Below are 13,497 nucleotides of genomic sequence, written 5' to 3' on the forward strand. Positions count from 1 at the left end.
GTCTAATTTTGGAGAGACACCGCCCCAACTCTGAGGATGGCCAGAAGCAATGGTGAAAAACAATCATGAGATGAAATCAATAGAAAAACTCTGGCAATATGAATAATCAGAGTAAATCAACTACCCCAAGGATCAATGGGGCAGACACAGCACATGATCCCATACACAAACAAATAGCTGATGTGTCAGAAATTGAATTCAGAATCTGGATAGCAAATAAGATTGAATTAGAATTCAAAGCAGTAACCCAAAAGATATCTCAAGAATTCAACCAATTCAAAGACCAAATGACCAAAGATTTTGACACATTGAGACAAGAAGTTGCAGCCCTCAAAGATGTGAGAAACACAGTAGAATCCCTCAGCAACAGAATGGAGCAAGCAGAAGAAAGGATTTCTGACATTGAAGACAAAGCTTTCAAATGCTAGCAAACTCTCAAAGAGGAAGGGAAATGGAGGGCAAAAACAGATCACTCTCTCAGAGAGCTCTGGGATAATTTGAAGAAAACCAAGATTCGTCTTATAGGGATCACCAAAAGTAATGAAGTGTCTTCACAAGGCACAGAGTCTCTTCTCCATGAGATTATGAAGGAAAACTTTCCAGACATGCCAAAAGATTCTGAAATTCAGATAGCAGACAGTTTCAGAACTCCAGCACGACTCAACCCAATTAAGACATCCCACAGACACATAATCAATTTCACTAAAGTTAACATGAAGGAGAAAATTCTGAAAGCAGCCAGATGAAAGAAAACCATCACCTACAAGGGCAAGAATATTAGAATAACTGCAGATCTCTCTGCTAAAACCTTTCAAGCTAGAAGAGGATGGTCATGGACTTTTAATCTCCTAAAACAAAATAACTTTCAAACAAGGATCCTGTACCCAACTAAAATGAGTTTCATTTATGACGGAGAAATTAAATACTTCAATGACATTCACATGTTGAAGAAATTTGCCATAACTAAACCAGCTCTCCAGGATATTCTCAGACCTATCCTCCATAAAGACCAGCATAATCCTCCACCACAAAAGTAAACCCACCCAGAAAATTGTAATCAAATTCCAACTTGCACAGTCACAAAAGGATTACAAATGTCCACTGGACTCTCAAAAAGCTTATCAATATTCTCCATTAATGTGAATGGTTTAAATTGTCCTCTAAAGAGGCACAGGTTTGTGGACTGGATACAAAAACTCAAGCCAGATATCTGCTGCATACAAGAATCTCATCTTACATTAAAAGACAAATATAGACTCAAGGTGAAGGGATGGTCAACTATACTCCAGGCAAATGGAAAGCAGAAAAAAGAAGGTGTTGCAATCCTATTCGCAGATGCAATAGTCTTTAAACACAATGAAATAAGGAAGGATAAGGATGGACACTTCATATTTGTTAAAGGTAATACTCAATATGATGAGATTTCAATTATTAATATTTTTACACTCAACCAGAACGCACCTCAATTTATAAGAGAAACTCTAACAGACAGGAGCAACTTGATTTCCTCCAGTTCCATAGTACTTGAAGATTTTAACACCCCTTTAGCAGTTCTGGATAGATCCTCCAAAAGAAGCTAAGCAAAGAAATTTTAGATTTAAACTTAACCGTTCAACATCTGGACTTGATAGACATCTACAGAACATATCATCCCAACAAAACTGAATACACATTCTTCTCATCAGCCCATGGAACATACTCCAAAATCGACCACATCCTAGGCCACAAATCTAACCTCAGCAAATTTAAAAAAATAGAAATTATTCCTTGCATCTTCTCAGACCATCATGGAATAAAAGTTGAACTCAAAGCAACAGGAACCTGCATACCCATACAAAAACATGGAAGCTAAACAACCTTATGCTGAAGGATACGAGATTAACCAGGAAATCACTAAATTTTAGGAACAAAACAACAATCAAGACATGAATTACCAGAACCTCTGGGATACTGCAAAGGCAGTCCTAAGAGGGAAACTTATAGAACAGCAAGCCTTCCTCAAGAAAACAGAAAGAGAGGAAGTTAATAACTTAAAGGGACATCTCAAGCAAATGGAGAAGGAAGAACACTCCAACCCCAAACCCAGCAGAAGAAAAGAAATAACCAAAATCAGAGGAGAATTAAATGAAATTGAAAACAAAAGGATTATACAACAGATCAATAAATCCAAAAGTTGGTTTTTTGAAAAGATCAATAAAATAGATAACCCTTTGGCCAACCTAACCAGGAAAAAAACAGTAAAATCTTTAATTTCATCAATTAGAAATGGTAACGAGGAAATAACAATAGACCCCTCAGAAATTCAAAAAAATCCTTAACGAATACTATAAGAAACTCTACTCTCAGAAATATGAAAATCTGAAAGAAATTGACCAATGCCTGGAAGTACACCACCTACCAAGACTTAGCCAGAATGAAGTGGAAATGTTGAACAGGCCTATATCAAGTTCTGAAATAGCATCAACTATACAAAATCTCCCTAAAATGAAAAGCCCAGGACCAGGTGGCTTTACATCAGAATTCTAACAAACCTTTAAAGAAGTAAACCTATATTACTAAACCTCTTCCAAAATATAGAAAAAGAAAGAATATTACCCAACACATTCTACAAAGCAAACATCACCTTGATCCCCAAACCAGGGAAAGACCCAACAAGAAAAGAAAATTATAGACCATATCACTAATGAATATTGATGCTAAAATACTCAGTAAGATCCCAACAAATAGAATCCAACAACACATCAAAAAAATTATACAACATGACCAAGTGAGATTTATCCCAGGGTCTCAAGGGTGGTTCAATACCCGTAAATCTAAAAATGTAATTCAGCACATAAACAAACTAAAAAATAAGGACCATATGATTCTTTCAATTGATGCAGAAAAAGCTTTTGATAATATCCAGCATACCTTCATAATCAGAACACTTAGGAAAATTGGTATTGAAGGGACATTTCTTAAACTAATAGAGGCCATCTACATCAAAACCACAGACAATCTCATATTGAATGGAGTTAAATTGAAATCTTTCCACTCAGACCAGGAAACAGGCAAGGTTGCCCATTGTCTCCATTTCTCTTTAACATTGTAATGGAAGTTTTAGCCATTGCAATTAGGGAAAAAATGGTGATCAAGGGTATCCACATAGGGTCAGAAGAGATCAAACTTTCACTCTTCGCAGAAGATATGATCGTATATCTGGAAAACACTAGGGATTCTAAAACAAAACTTTTAGAAGTGATCAAGGAATACAGCAGCGTCTCAGGTTACAAAATCAACATTCATAAATCGGTAGCCTTTATATATACCAACAATAACCAAGCCAAACAAACAGTCAAGGACTCTATTCCTTTCACAGTAGTGCCAAAGAAGATGAAATATTTGGGAGTATAGCTAACAAAGCACGTGAAAGATCTCTACAAAGAGAACCATGAAACTTTAAGAAAAGAAATAGTTGAAGATGTTAACGAATGGAAAAACATACCATGCTCATGGCTGGGAAGAATCAACATTGTTAAAATGTCTATACTACCCAAAGCAATATATAATTTTAATGCAATTCCTATTAAAGCTCCATTGTCATATTTTAAAGATCTTGAAACATTAATACTTCGTTTTATATGGAATCAGAAAAAACCTCGAATAGCCAAAACATTACTCAGCAATAAAAACACAGCAGGAGGAATCAGGCTACCAGACCTGAGAATGTACTATAAATCCAGAGTGATCAAAACATCATGGTATTGGCACAAAAACAGAGAAGTAGATGCTGGAACAGAATAGAGAACCAAGAGATGAATCCAGCTACTTACCGTTATTTGATCTTTGACAAGCCAATTAAAAACATTCAGTGGGGAAAAGATTCCCTATTTAACAAATGGTGCTGGGTGAACTGGCTGGCAACCTGTAGAAGATTGAAACAGGACCTACACCTTTCAACATTAACTAAGATAGACTCTCACTTGATTAAAGATTTAAACTTAAGATATGAAAGTATAAAAATACTTGAATAAAGTACAGGGAAAACTCTTGAAGGAATTGGCCTGGGTGAATATATTATGAAGATGACTCCCCAGGCAATTGAAGTGGTATCAAAAATATACTATTGGGACCTGATCAAACTAAAAAGCTTCTGCACAGCCAAGAACATAGTAAGTAAAGCAAGCAAACAGCCCTCAGAATGGGAGAAAATATTTGCAGGTTATACCTCTGATAAAGGTCTAATAACCAGAATCCACAGAGAACTCAAACATATTAGCAAGAAAAGAATGTGTGATCCCATCTCAGGGTGGGCAAGGGACTTGAAGAGAAACTTCTCTAAAGAAGACAGATGCCTGATCTACAAACACATGAAAAAAAGCTCATCATCCTTTATCATCAGAGAAATGCAAATCAAAACTACTTTGAGATAACACCTAAACCCAGTAAGAGTAGCCCACACGACAAAATCCCAAAACCAGAGATGTTGGCGTGGATGTAGAGAAAAGGGCACACTTCTACACTGCTGGTGGGAATGCACACTAATACATTCCTTCTTGAAGGATATTTGGAGGACACTTAGAGACCTAAAAATAGACCTGCCATTTGATCCTATAATTCCTTTATTAGGTTTATACCCAGAAGACCAAAAATCACAATATAACAATGACACCTGTACAAGAATGTTTATTGCAGCCTAATTCATAATTGCTAAGTCATGGAAGAAGCCCAAGTGCCCATCAACCCACGAATGGACTATCAAATTGTGGTACATGTATACCATGGAATATTATGCAGCCTTAAAGAAAGATGGAGATGGGCGGTGCCTGTGGCTCAGTGAGCAGGGCCCCACCCCCATATACCGAGGGTGGCGGGTTCAAACCCGGCCCCTGCCAAACTGCAACAACAACAAAAAAAATAGTCAGGCATTGTGGGGGGTGCCTGTACTCCCAGCTACTCATGAGGCTGAGGCAGGAGAATCGCATAGTCCCAGGAGTTGGAGGTTGCTGTGAGCTGTGTGATGCCACAGCAATCTACCAAGGGTGATAAAGTAAAACTCTGTCTCTACAAAAAAAAAGAAACATGGAGATTTTACCTCTTTCATGTTTACATGGATGGAGCTGGAACATATTATTTTTTATTTTTATTTATTTTTATTTTTTTATTAAATCATAGCTGTGTACATTAGTATGATCATGGGTCACCATACACTTGGTTCATAGACCGTTTGACACATTTTCATCACACTAGTTAACATAGTTTTACTGGCATTTTCTTAGTTATTTTGCTAAGACCTTTACATTCCACATTTACTAAGATTCACAAATACCCTGGTCAGCTGCACCACAGGTGTAATCCCATTAATCCCCCTCCCTCCACCTACCTCCCCCCTCCCTCCCTTCCCTTTCCCCCTTCTCTCTATTCTTAGGTTGTAACTGGGTTATAGTTTTCATGTGAAGGTCCTACAGTAGTTTCATAATAAGGGTCAGTACATTGGGTACTTTTTCTTCCATTCTTGAGACACTTTACTAAGAAGAATATGTTCCAGCTCCATCCATGTAAACATGAAAGAGGTAAAGTCTCCATCTTTCTTTAAGGCTGCATAATATTCCATGGTATACATATACCACAATTTATTAATCCATTCGTGGATCAATGGGCACTTGGGCATCTTCCATGACTCAGCAATTATGAATTGGGCTGCAATAAACATTCTGATACAAATATCTTTGTTATGATGTGATTTTTGGTCTTCTGGGTATATGCTCAGTAGAGGGATTACAGGATTGAATGGCAGATCTATTTTTAGATCTCCAAGTGTTAACCATATCTATTTCCAAAAGGAATGTATTAATTTGCATTCCCACCAGCAGTGCAGAAGTGTTCCCTTTTCTCCACATCCACACCAACATCTCTGGTCTTGGGATTTTGTGATGTAGGCTAGTCTCACTGTAGTTAGATGATATCTCAAAGTAGTTTTTATTTGCATTTCTCTGATGATTAAAGATGATGAGCATTTTTTCACATGTCGGAAGGCCGTGCGCCTGTCTTCTTCAAGAAGTTTCTCTTCCAGTCCCTTGCCCAGCCTGCGATGGGATCCCTTGTTCTTTTCTTACTAATGGGTTTGAGTTCTCTGTGGATTCTGGTTATTAAACCTTTGTTGGAGTCATAACCTGCAAATATCTTCTCCCATTCTGAGGGCTGTTTGCTTGCTTTACTTACTGTGTTCTTGGCTGTGCAGAAGCTTTTCAATTTGATGAAGTCCCAGTAGTGTATTTTTGAAGCTGCTTCAATTGCCCGGGGGATCCTCCTCATAAAATACTCGCCCAGACCAATTTCTTCAAGGGTTTTCCCTGCACTCTCCTCTAATATTTTTATACTTTCATATCTTAAGTTTAAATCTTTAATCCAATGAGAGTCTATCTTAGTTAATGGTGAAAGATGTAGGTCCAATTTCAGTCTTCTGCAGGTTGCCAGCCAGTTCACCCAGCACCATTTGTTAAATAGGGAATCTTCTCCCCACTGAATGTTTTTAATCGGCTTGTCAAAGATCAAATAACAGTAAGTAGCTGGATTCATCTCTTGGTTCTCTATTCTGTTCCAGATATCTACTTCTCTGTTTTTGTACCAATACCATGCTGTTTTGATCACTATCGATTTGTAGTAAAGTCTGAGGTCTGGTAGTGTGATTCCTCCTGTTTTGTTTTTATTTCTGAGTAATGTCTTCGCTATTCGAAGTTTTTTCTGATTGCATATAAAATGAAGTATTGTTTTTTCAAGATCTTTAAAGTATGACAGTGGAGCTTTAATAGGGAGTGCGTTGAAATTATATATTGCTTTGGGTAGTATGGAATTTTAGTAATGTTTATTCTTCCCAGCCATGAGCATGGTATGTTTTTCCATTTGTTAACATTTTCAGCTATTTCTTTTCTTAAAGTTTCATAGTTCTCTTTATAGAGATCTTTCACGTCTTTTGTTAGGTAAATTCCCAAATATTTCATCTTCTTTGGCACTACTGTGAATGGGATAGAGTCCTTAACTGCTTTTTCAGTTTGACTGTTGTTGGTGTACATAAAGGCTACCGATTTATGAATGTTGATTTTGTAACCTGAGATGCTGCTGTATTCCTTGATCACTTCTAGGAGTTTTGTACTAGAGTCCCTAGTGTTTTCCAGATATACAATCATATCATCTGTGAAGAGCGAAAGTTTGATCTCTTCTGACCCTATATGGATACCCTTGATCGCCTTTTCTTCCCTAATTACAGTGGCTAAAACTTCCATTACAATGTTGAAAAGCAATGGAGACAATGGGCAGCCTTGTCTGGTTCCTGATCTGAGTGGAAATGATTCCAATTTAACTCCATTCAATATGATATTGGCTGTGGGTTTGCTGTAGATGGCCTCTATCAGTTTAAGAAAAGTCCCTTCTAGACCAAATTTCTTGAGTATTCTGATCCTGAAGGGATTCTGGATCTTATCAAAAGATTTTTTGCATTGATTGAGAGAATCATATGGTCTTTGCTTTTTAATTTGTTTATGTGCTGGATTACATTTATAGATTTACGTATATTGAACCAGCCTGAGACCCTGGGTTAAAACCAACTTGGTCATGATGTATAATTTGTTTGATGTATTGCTGGATTCTGTTTGTTAGGATCTTGTTGAATATTTTTGCATCTATATTCATTAGTGATATTGGTCTATAATTTTCTTTTCTTGTTGGGTCTTTTCCTGGTTTGGGGATCAGGGTGATGTTTGCTTCATAGAACGTGTTAGGTAGTCTTCCTTCTTTTTCTACCTTTTGGAACAGGTTGAGTAATATAAGTACTAATTCCTCTTTAAAGGTTTGGTAGTATTCTGACGTGAAACCATCTGGCACCGGGCTTTTCTTTTTAGGGAGGTTTTGTATAGTTGATGCTATTTCTGAACTTGATATGGGCCTGTTCAACATTTCCACTTGATTCTGTCTGAGACATGAAAGGTGATGTGCTTCCAAGTATCAGTCAATTTCCTTCAGATTTCATATTTCTTAGAATAAAGTTTCTTGTAAAATTCGTTAAGGATTTTTTGAATTTCTAAGGAGTCTGTTGTTATTTCGTCTTTGTTGTTTCTGATTGATGATATTTGAGATTTTACTCTTTTTTTTTTCTGATTAGGTTGGCCAAAGGTTTATCTATTTTATTGACCTTTTCAAAAAACCAGCTTTTTGATTTATTGATCTGTTGTATTATTCTTTTGTTTTCAATTTCATTTAATTCTGCTCTAATTTTGGTTATTTCTTTTTTTCTACTGAATTTGGGGTTGGAATGTTCTTCCTTTTCCAGTTGCTTGAGATGTCCCATTAAGTTGTTAACTTCCTCTCTTTCCATTCTCTCGAGGAAGGCTGGCACTGCTATAAATTTCCCTCTTAGGACTACCTTTGCGGTGTCCCAGAGGTTCTGATAGTTTGTGTCTTCATTGTCATTTTGTTCCAAAAAATTGGCAATTTCTTTCTTAATCTGATCTCTGACCCAGCTATCATTCAGCATAAAGTTATTTAACTTCCATGTTTTTGTATGAGTATGCAGATTCCTGTTGTTACTCAGTTCAAGTTTTATTCCATGATGGTCTGAGAAGATGCATGGAATAATTTCTATTGCTTTAAATTTACTGAGGTTAGACTTGTGACCTAAAATGTGGTCAATTTTGGAGTAAGTTCCATGGGCTCATGAGAAGTATGTGTATTCAGTTTTGTTGGGATGAAATGTTCTGTAGATGTCTGCTAAATCTAAATATTGGATGGTTAGGTTTAAATCTAAGATTTCTTTGCTCAGCTTCTTGTTGGAGGATCGATCCAACACTGCCAAAGGAGTGTTGAAATCTCCGACAATTATGGCGCTGGAGGAAATCAAGTTACTCATGTCTGTTAGAGTTTCTCTTATAAATTGAGGTGCATTCTGGTTGGGTGCATAGATATTAATAATTGAGATCTCATCCTATTGAGTATTACCCTTAACAAATATGAAGTGACCATTCTTGTCCTTCCTTACTTTTGTTGGTTTAAAACCTACTGTATCTGCCAATAAGATTGCAACACCTGTTTTTTTCTGATTACCATTTGCCTGAAATATGGACCACCATCCTTCCATCCTGGGTCTGTATTTGTCTTTTAAGTTAAGATGTGACTCTTGTATGCAACAAATATCTGCCTTGTGTTTTTGTATCCAGTCAGCTAACCTATGCCTCTTTAGAGGACAGTTTAAGCCATTCACATTAATGGAGAGTATTGATAAGTCTGGTGGAATTTTGGGTATCGAGTTTTTCAAAGGTCCAGTGGACATTTTTAATCCTTTCGCCAGTGTGGAAGTTGGAGTTTGATCCGAAGTTTCTGAGTGAGTTTACTTTTGTGGTATAGGATTGGGTTGGTCACTGTGGAGGACAGGTCTGAGAATATCCTGAAGAGCTGGTTTACTTATGGCAAATTTTTTCAACATATGAATGTCATTAAAGTATTTAATTTCTCCATCATAAATGAAACTCAGTTTAGCTGGATACAAGATCCTGGGTTGAAAGTTATTTTGCTTTAGGAGATTAAAAGTCGATGACCACCCTCTCTGGCTTGAAAATTTTCAGCAGAGAGATCTGCAGTTATTCTAATATTCTTTCCTTTGTACATAATGGTTTTCTTTCGCCGGGCTGCTTTGATAATCTTCTCTTTCATATTAACTTTAGTGAAGCTAATTATGATATGCCTGGGGGATGACTTATTGGGGTTGAATCGTGCTGGGGTTCTGAAGCTGTCTCCTATCTTAATTTCAGATTCTCTAGGCATGTTTGGAAAATTTTCTTTCATAATTTCATGCAGAAGGGCCTCTGTGCCCATTGAGGCCACTTCATCATTCTCAGAAATCTCAATTATTTGTATATTGATTTTCTTCGAATTATCCCAGAGTTCTCTGAGTGAATGATCCATTTTTGCTCTCCATTTCTCTTCCTCTTTGTGAGATTGGGAGCATTCGAAGACTTTATCTTCAATGTCAGAAATCATTTCTTCTGCTTGCTCCATTCTGTTGCTGAGGGATTCTACTGTATTTTTCATATCTTTGAGGGCTGTAAATTCTTGCTTCAGGGTGTCTAAGTCTTTGGTGGTTTTGTCCTTAAATTTGTTGAATTCTTGAGACAACTTTTGAATTTCTCCTCAAATTCCTAATTCCATTTTATTAATCTTGTCTGCAATCCAAATTCTGAATTCGATTTCTGACATCTCAGCCAGTTGTTTATGAATGGGATCTTCAATTACATCTGCCATATCTTTTCTAGGGGGTTTGATCTATTCTGGTTATTCATGTTACCAGCATTTTTCCGCTGATTCTGCCCCATGGTTATTTTACTCCCTTTGATTTTTCCCCTGGGGCTTTATTGAGGGCCCGTACAGTGTTGTGGGCTGAGAAACTGGGGCCCTGTCTTGTGTGGTGGGGTGAAGTGGTTCTGTCTTGTTTTCAGCTGGTTTCTGTTCGATCCTATTGTAATATTTACTCTGGCTTGAAGTCTCAGCTGTGTGGAAAAACCAGTAATTAAGTCACCCTGCCAGCCCACCTCTGGCACCAATTTGAAAAGGAAAAGGAAAATCAAACCTTCCTACAACTGCATACCCAGGGCACCGCCTGAAATGTCCTCAGTCTATTAGTTCAGTTGAAAATGTCCAAATCATTTGTCTCAATCGGCACCTGTCTCAGATGGGAGAGTTCAAGAGGTCTCTTGGAACTGGATCACAGGGGTCTGGTGACTCCTATGATATGGCTTACTCCAGTGCTGCGTGGAGTCAGGAGTAGCCACCTAGCAAATAGATCAGTCTGGGTAGGTTGATGTCTCCTTCCCCACTTTGCCCCTCCATTGGACCCAGTCACTGGTATCTCTGCAGATGGCTAACCCAGTTGCCTGTAGTGAACAGATATTCCAGGGGTTTGCCCCTGCCTGAATTGCAAGGAAGTCTGCCAGGCCCCTGCATTCTGCCGCTATCTAGCAGGAGGAGATGGGGCCTGACATCTTTGAGTGCTTGATGCAGGTGGTGGGGGGTTAGCCTCGTCCCTGATTGATGTTGCTAACAGAACAGAACAGAACAGATTACTTTGTGGAATTCTGTCTCTGTTTCTGCTAAAATCACCTACAGAAGATGGGCTGTTCTTAGTTCAAACATCTTTGCCGCTGGAGGTTTGTGTCCGATTACCTCTCTGTGTCGGCCCTGTCCTGGAAGCTTCCCAGGTTTGTGAGCAGCATCAGGCAAATCCTTTGCTCACTGGTGGCCTCCTCTGGTTGCCCAGGGAGACAGGGGGTGTGGCTTCAGAATATCCAGAAGTGAGCCATTTTGCTTTTGTTTGAGTCCTTGTGATCACAGCTTGCCTCAGCGTTGTTGATGTGCATTCTTCAACCTTCTCTCTTGGTGTGGCTCAAATCCAAAAGGATACTTACTAAATTCCTGTCCCTTAACTCTCCTTCTGGACAGGAGCCTCTGTGGAAAGCTGGCTTCAGTCTGCCATCTTGTCTCTCCCCTATAAATTATTTTTAACTATAGAAACCCAACTGTGCTATCAAATACTAGAACTTAGTCCTTCTATTGGTGCATTTACACACATTAGCCAACCTCTCTTCAGTACTCTCCTCCCTCATCTGGCAGCCTCTATTCCACTTTCTCCCTTCTCAAGATCAGTTTTGTTTAGCTCACACGTATGAGTAAGAGCATGCAATATCTATCTTTTTGTTCTTGTCCCATCCCATTCAACACAATGTCCTCCAAATCCATTGCATGGTTCCTGCTGCAAAAGACAGGACTCCATTCTTTCTTAGGGCTGAACATTATTCCATTGTGTGTATATGCCACATTCTCCTAGTCTACTCAGCCATCAGTGGACACCGAGACCAATTTCATATCCTGGCCACTGTAAACAGTGCCGTAATAAACATGGGTATGCAGGCACTATTCTTTTTTGAGCACATCTTTATAGTCAGGCATTGCAAGAAACTCCAGGCTCGTATTGTGTTTTCCCTGTCCAGTCTTGGACATTGGCAATTTCTCCATGGAACTTGCTTCTTTTTACTAAAGAACAATAGAAAAATCAAGATCTGGGCAATGGGTATCCAATGACATTACTACTCAAAAAAATATTCTCGCAGGAGAACTCAGGAACCACCTACATCAATTGTGTACTACCTAAGGAATGCCAGCAGAGGTCACCAAGTGAATGGGCTGGGGTGTGGCAGCATTGACAAATTGGGGGTAAGGGCAACTTTGCAGTCTTCCCATTGGAGTTCACCTTCCCAGCAGGCACTCTGAATCAGGGTTTGAGAGGCACTAGTATGTCTTCCTTCTTTCCTTCCCATTCCAAAATCTCTCCCATCCCATCCGTAGGATTTTTTTTTTTTTTTGTAGAGACAGAGTCTCACTTTATGGCCCTCGGTAGAGTGCCGTGGCCTCACACAGCTCACAACAACCTCCAACTTCTGGGCTTAAGCGATTCTCTTGCCTCAGCCTCCAGAGTAGCTGGGACTACAGGCGCCCGCCACAACGCCCGGCTATTTTTTGGTTGCAGTTCGGCTGGGGCCTGGTTTGAACCTGTCACCCTTGGCATATGGGGCTGGCACCCCACCTACTGAGCCACAAGCGCCGCCCCATACGTAGGATTTTTGAAAGTCCTACACTGAAGTTCCAGTCTTTCAGTCTCTTAAAATAGTTTCTAATTCAATTAAAACATACTTTGTTTTATTAAAAGTTATCTTTTATTTTCATTTAAAATTTAGGCAAATAACTTGTTTCCATTGGCTTCAAATTTAGTCAGAGGTGGACCTAAGGTCTCTAGTGTTAGACTTTGTATAGGTAAACCAGGAACCCTTAAATGTTTTTTATATGATCTGCAATGCATTTTTTAGGGCAATAATGTTGGGATGCACACACATACATCAAGAATACACAGACACACACTGGATATGTATGCATATATATATATATGAAGAGGTATAGAGTATTTGCTGTAAGTATTAATATTGGTAGAGTAGTAACAGAACGTTCTAACCATTGGCAGCTCTCTCCTGGTATTAATTTGTGTGTGTGTGTGTGTGTGTGTGTATACATATTCTCATTGACTTCTCACAAGCACTCTATGAATTCTTATTTTACAGATGAAAAAATTGAGGTACAGGAAGAAAATGTACCTAGTCCAAGGTCACATAGTAATTAAATGGAAAGACAGGCTTTGACCTCAGAAAGTCTGGCTCCAGATTTCTGGTTCTTAATAACTATTCTCCATGTTACTGAATTGTAATGTCTGTTCTCCTCTGCCTTCTTGAAGGTAACTCTTCCATACCACTACCTAGCCTTACCCCTGGTTTTCACATCTCCAGAATTTTTCATTTCAAGATCTTCCTTTACCAAGTTTTTCTTTCACAGCCATGCTCTTAGGCTGCCCCAAGCCTACCCTCCTTCCCTACATGACACCGTGGGATCATTCCCAATCCCTACCTTCTCTTTTCCCAGTCATCACTA

This window comes from Nycticebus coucang, chromosome 17 (assembly GCF_027406575.1).
Source record: "Nycticebus coucang isolate mNycCou1 chromosome 17, mNycCou1.pri, whole genome shotgun sequence".
NCBI lineage: Eukaryota > Metazoa > Chordata > Mammalia > Primates > Lorisidae > Nycticebus > Nycticebus coucang.